Source organism: Carcharhinus amblyrhynchos, chromosome 13 (genome assembly GCF_965287045.1).
Source record: "Carcharhinus amblyrhynchos chromosome 13, sCarAmb.v2.hapA, whole genome shotgun sequence".
Lineage (NCBI taxonomy): Eukaryota > Metazoa > Chordata > Chondrichthyes > Carcharhiniformes > Carcharhinidae > Carcharhinus > Carcharhinus amblyrhynchos.
Window position 1 is genome coordinate 1,741,257 of NC_137336.1, and position 7,142 is coordinate 1,748,398.

Here is a 7,142-nt window from a genome sequence, read left to right on the forward strand (position 1 = left end):
AAGCAATGAATAGTCAGAGTTCTGTGAGTGAGGAAGCAGTTTAGACACAGATAAGTTGTTGAAGAAGGAGCAGTAAGAGAGAGAGAGGGAGGGAAGGACAGCCATCTTCAGGAACCAGCTCAGCTAGAGATTAAATGCTAAAGGCAAAAACCAGTTTGTGTAAAAGATCATTTTCTTCACTGAACCAAAGACCATTCCCAAGTCCTGGTCACTTAAGTTGCACAGTAATCACTGGCTAGATTTGACCAATAGGTTTATGGCTTTTGTTTGGAAAATTGGAGTCACAGCAGAGTTTAGGATTACAGGGGTAACAGATATCTTTGTGTATTCAGTCTTTGAGGGACTAAGTGCTGATTGCTAATTTGCTGATGGAAGAGATCGTTCTTTGTAGTGTTTTGTTAGATTTCTTTCATTTTAGTAAATGTTTTTTATTTGCTTGTTTAATGAAAGAGCAATCTGAGTTCTCACCGTTTCTGCAAATGTTTCTCACTAATATTGAAACACCCTGCACCATGGGAAACCAGTATTGCGGGTTGGGACGCTTTCCATACAATATCAGTGCAGTTTTTGTAACACTTTCCTTAAGAAGATTAGAGGTGTAGATAGGGTTTTATGACAACAGTCAATGGTTTACATTGTTATCATTAGATTTTTGATTCCAGATTTCATTTTTAATTCAAACTTGAACCCAGAGCATTAACCTGGCCTCCCGGATCGCCACCAACTCCTCACCGAATGGAGGAGGAGCAGAAATGTTCAGCATTCCTGAGCACAGCTTTGAAAGGAGGGCTGGCCAGAGGCCCAACAGCCCAGGAGTGACTCAGCAACAAGAAAAAGGTGTGGAGGTTCGATCTATCCCATGGAGACGGTTCGCATGACTAAGAGTCACCTGAAGAAGATATTCCGATCTATGGACAAGCGACAAGCAATACCACATCTGTCCAGAGAGGTGGTGACTCATATCTGCCATATTCTGTATAAGGCAGGAGTGAACACCACATGGTTCACGGAGGACATCTTGGTCAGTGACCCTGAAAGTCACCATCATCGAGCAGGCCATTGGCATCCTGAAGATGTATTTCCGATGTTTGGGCTGCTCAGGTGGGTCTCTGCAGAGCTCTCCACAGAGGGAATCCTGTCTCATCACTGTCTGTTGTGTCCTTCACAATATGACACTCCTGGATGGGGGTCCCTTCCTCCCTCGAGGGAGGTGCAGAGGAAGCTGAGAGCTCCTCGGATGATAAACAGCAGGAAGGACAGGAAGCTGAAGAGTGAGGTGAGAATCAGCTTCCATGTGAGGATGTCATTGAAGAGCTAAGATATGGAAGATATTTGCCTGTCACACTGAAAGCTACACGATTCCAGGAGGAGTGAGGTGCCGGCTGTGGGACACAGCCACAATCCTTCCCCTTGGTGCCGGTTCACTGTAAGACTTTCATAACGAGAAACATTGAGAGCTACTCCAGCATTCAGACTGTCACCTTCAACCCTCATAACTCACCAGATCTAATCTTTGGGAAGTTCCAGGGTGATCCCAATAACTTTGTTCTTTGTTTTTTTTGTTCTATCCAAGCACTCTGGAAAGTTAAAGTCTGTGCAACAGCTCAAACACTGTGTCAAACAACTTGATGTAGTCATTGCACCTTAATAAGAAATGTTTAGTGGACCTGGAGATGGATGAATTGTTGGAGAGATCATTGTGGCAGCAGGTCTTCTGCTTTGGCACTACAAATGAAGACATATCGTGTCAGTTAACACTCAAAGGCGATTGAGCATGTTTAACTGCATTTAGCTGCCTTACGAGGAGTAAAGGCTGCTAACGCATTGGCAACACACGTCTGATAAAGTGGTGGAGAAATCTTCAAGGGTCCAGTAGCAACCATGAGTCAGGTGGACAATGGATAAATCAGGAGCCATAAAGACAAATGAATGGAAAGAGATGGATCTGAGGTTGAAAAGCAATGCCTGCCTCCTGTGTCTCCTGAGACCTCTCCAATTGGAGTGAGCTGAAATTTGACTTATCTTGGCGTGCAGATTAGATCATTCATTCTCTTCCTGCACTGTATTGCATTTTTTTTTTATTCATGCTGGCCAGCATTTATTGCCCATCCCTAGTTGCCCTTATTGAGAGGACAGTTGACAATCAACCATATTGCAGTGACTCTGGAGTCACATGTAGGCCAGACCAGTAAGGACGGCAGATTTCCTTCCCTAAAGGACATTAGTGAACCGGATGGGTTTTTCTGACAATCAACAATGGTTTCATGGTCATTAGTAGACTCTTAATCCCAGGTAACTTTTATTGGATTCAAATTCTACCATCTGCCGTGGTGGGATTTGAACCCAGGACCCCAGAACATTAGCTGAGTCTTTGGATTAATAGTCTAGCAATAATACCACTGGGCCATCACCTCCCCATTGTGAGAAGGGTGCCAGATGAGCTGATTTCCATTGCGACACCATCCCAGTGAGCAAGGTGAGGCCGATGGCCTTCCTGGGACCCCCATCCCTGCAGTAGAGACGTTGGTGAACTCCTCCTAATAGAGCTTCAAGGGAATCATGGCCCAGCCTTGGGGCAGCCTTTTACACAGACATCAAGATACATCTCCTGAGGGCAACTAAACTGGGAAAAGTGAAATCTGTGCGTTTTCAGTTAGCATTTAAGCATGGTGCTTGGACCTTTAACCCCATTGGGTAAGGGTAAGACAGACAAATCAGTTCCCGATCGCTAGCTGATTCAGAGAGCTCCTTACTTATGCATAATTAGCCTCCGAGCGTGAAAACCACTCTGGCCAATGGGAGGTGTGCTGTAGAACCTGTCCACCACAGCATTTCAAAAGTGAGGTATTCCACCCAGGATCGGAGAAAGCTTTAAGAGATGGGATGAGATGTCAATGGGGACAGTGCCCAGGTTACTCGATGGCTCAGCCTTTTGTGTTGGGTAGTAAGAGGAAGTGAATGCGCACAAGACCAATACAGAAATTCTCTGGTCTGGAATACCCAGCTGTCACAGCCAGAAAGAATGGAGAATCCAGCGCTCATCCAAACTGCCAATCACTGCAACAGGACTGGAGAATCCCAGCCGGGGGCGAGTTTAGAGAATCCCAACCGGGGGCGAGGTCAAAGAATCCCAGCTGCAGGGCAAGGTTGGAGAATCCCAGCCCTGGGTGAGGTCAGAGAATCCTAATCCCAGGTCTCCAGTTAGGGTGAAACAAGGCGATGCAATTTGGTATCAGATGAAGAGCAAGAGGAAGGGAAAGTGATGAACAGCCCTTCACGTGGGACAGGCTTTAGGCAGGAGTATTTCTTTGGACAGATTAGAAAGTGATGTTTATGAGACCATTTCCATAAACTCCTTCCAATTCTGTTTACCAAAATGAAACAAGTAGAGGTAACAAAATATAGTTTTGAGATGTAAAAATATTCCAGCATTGTACAAAAAGTTACATGGGAAAGTAAATGAATAAATGGAGAATGGACACATAAAGAGTTAGCATTGCTGAATACAAAACAAGAGAGGCAAAGAGAAACATGAATCAATCGATGGATTCTGTCGAACTGTAATGATATATGATGTATATCAGAGTTCTGAGTGAAATGATACCTGTCAAGTACATAATATACTCACAATATTTATTGCACCATAATTATTACTCCATTGAAACATATTTCAACAAAAACATGCAGAATAAAGCAATGGAATAAGAATACTCTTTATTGAGAGTGTTTTTATTCTGCCTGTAACTCACTGCGAGGCCGTTGTCCGTACTATCTGCTTTGAGTATCTTTCATGGATATAACTGTGAGTTAGTTCTGAGAAATGTTTCAGCAGCTTTGAAATACAATTAACTTAGGAGAATGATTGCTGATGGGAGAGTCGCTTTGAAGGAATTATTGAGCTCTTGTGGCTTTGTTAATAACTCAGGGGAATGTCAATCTGCTCCACCTGTAAGAAATATTATTTGTAATGATGCCTTTCAAAGGTGGTTCTGTTCAGGAAATAGCTCCTGGGAAATCCCCTCCACTTCTCAATGCCCCTTCCCTAACATGCAAGATACCTCCTCCAGGTGGCCAGTCCTGCCCCTGTGAAAGGGCAAAGTGTGGAAGTTAACTATCCAACTGCAGGAGGCATCACATCTGACCACATTAACACCCTCACCTGATGATTTTAATCAAGGGTTACTGGTAAGCAAGCAGAAATCATCATTCCCCAGGTAACTTCATCCATCATTTCCTGTGGCACTCGACCAAGTTTCAACACTTCTACTGAAGTCACCAGCCTTGCACCTTCCACAAATATCAACTCACCCAAAACTCTGTGTCCCAGAACACAACCATTTCTATTCATATACAGTAAGTGGCAGAACCCTTAGATGCATTAACATAGAGAGAGCTCTAGGCTTACAGGTCCACAAGATCCCTGAAAGGGGCAACACAAGTGGAGAAGGTGGTCAAGAAGGCATACGGCCTTCATCAGTCGTGGCACAGAGTATAAAAATTGGCAAGTCATGTTGCAGCTGTATAGAACGTTCATTTGACCACGTTTGGAATATTGTGTACAATTCTGGTCGCCACACTACCAGAAAGATGCTTTGGAGAAGGTACAGAAAATGTTTACCAGGATGTTGCCTTGTTTGGAGGATATTGGCTATAAGGAGAGATTGGAAAATCTTACTTTGTTTTCACTTGAATGTCAGAGGCTAAGGGGGTGGCCTGATTGAAGTTTAAAAATTATGAGAGGCGCGGATAAAATAGATGGGCAGAGTCTTTTTCCCAGAGTAGGACTGCCAATTACTCAGGAACGTAGGTTGAAGGTAAAAGGGGGAAAGTTTAAAGGAAATGTGAGAGGCAAGTTTTTTTTTACACAGAGGGTGGTAAATGCCTGGAATGCACTGCCAGAGAAGATTGTAGAAGTAGAAACCGTAGCAACGTTTAAGAGGCATCTTGACAGATATTTTAACAGGCAGGGAATAGAGGAATATAGACCGAATAGAGGCAAAAGGTCCTTAGAAAGGAATCAATGTGTCAGCGCAGGCTTGGTGGACTGAAGGGCCTGTTTCCATGATCTACTATTTTTGATCTATGTTCTTTATTCTTTGTACCACTTACTCCTGAGCATTGCACCATCGGACTGCTCCAATCCTGGGTTTCACCCTCTTTAATCATCCAGCTAAAACTCTTACCTTCTCCGACTTCTCCATTTCTAGTCCTTGCACTGTCTAACTACTCACAGTCTCACTCCCCATCTTGTGAAGATTAATAACAGGCCAGGAAATTAGGAGTAGCCATGAAAGGAAGGCTAAAAAAGTTAATGCTGATGAAAATGGACAAGAGTAAACTGGGAGGATATATAAAAGCAAATGGTGAGAACTCCTGCCAGGAAGGGTTGTTAAATTGCCCATTAGTCACTTATAGAATGAGACTTAATGGGAAATGAATAATAGAAAACAAGGAAATGGCAGATACTTTTAACAAATGAAGACACAAAAAGCTCTTCAATCACATTCCAAAATCATGAGGCACAAGGGAGCAAGGAATCCAAAAGGAAAGGTTATGGTCTGCAGAGGTACTGGATAAATTGCTTGTAATCTTCCAAAACTCCCTGGGTTCAGGAAATGTCCCAGTGGATTGGAAAATCACATATACAACCCCATTATTCAGTTCAGGAAAGGGACTGAACACAGAAAACTATCAGCAATTAGTCTAACATCTGTCATCTGGATAATGCTAGAATTCATTATTAAAGTTATAATGACCCAATATTTCAAAAATCACAATCAATCAGGCAGAGTCAACATGGTTTTCTGAAAGGGGAATTGTGTTTTTAAGAAACGTATTTGAGTCATTTCATAATGTAACAAGCAGGGTGGATTAAGCGGGTGCAGTGGATGTAATGTATTTAAATGGCCACAGTAAGGCGCCTCATAATGAATTATTGTATATGGGAAGAACGAATGTTGTTGGTGGGATATATTAGCATAGGGAGAGGATTGGATAACTAACAGGAAATAGAGAATCAGGATAGATAGACCATTTCAGTAGGGGGAGGTGGTGGTGTAGTGTTTTTGTCAATGGGCTAGTAGGCCAGAGACCCAGCAGTCATGCTTTGGAGATCTGAGTCTGAATCCCACCACAGTAAATGGTGGAAATGAACACAATACAAATCTGGAGTCAAAGGTCGAACAGACACCATTGCCAACTGTTTCTTTGAATCTCCTCCTATGAGAGAAGATTGAGCTGGTCTCCAATGGAGTTTAACAGATTGGGAGGTCATCTCCCCGAGGGTCCTGACTGGATTGATGCTGAGAGGATGTTTCTCTTCATGGGGGAGGTGGGATCTAAAACGTGGGGACACTTATTTTTTTCAGAAAGACATCAATCTTTGGAATTCTCTTTCACATTGAATATACTCAGGGCTGATTTGGATAATTTTTTGATTGACAAGGCTGTTGTAGTGTAGACCCACAACCATGGCAACCCTGAACTTACTGAATGGCAGGGCAGGCTTAAAGGGCTGAATGGCCAACTCCTGCTTCTATTCCTTTGATGTTCTTATTAGTAGATTCTCAACGCATTCTCATGAATACAGTAGAGGAGCTTTTATTAATACGTTTGCAGTTATTCCTGAATGAGAATAAATTCATTTACTTTATCCCGTTTCTGGTCAATGCCTTCTAATGCAATATAGTGCCTCTGATCTGCTTTTTACAATGAAATATTGTCAAACATAAACAACATTGCTGCACTGCCCCCAAACTAATAAATAAATTAGCAGAAAGAGTCGACAGCAATGAAAAGCTGTGGGAATGTTTCAAACAGACAAGCAGTGAGATCTTCATTTTGTACTGTGTCTTCTTGTGCAAAATTCAAAATCCTTGATTTACTCGCTGTTCCCCTTTTTCTATCCCTTTTCCATCCCCTCTCAATAGGATGAATGGATCCTGCCTGTTGAGCATCGTACGGATTGTAGTGAACCTGTATCTTTGACATCTGCAATCCACATTAGCGTAATCAAAAACTGTTCCCTTGTCTCGTCTGCTCACCACAATGTGTTTTGCAAGCATCCTCTGAGGTACAAGGGGCATTAAATTTTTACATGAATTGATGCAAATTCAGTGCAAATCCTGCTGAGTTTGCATTTT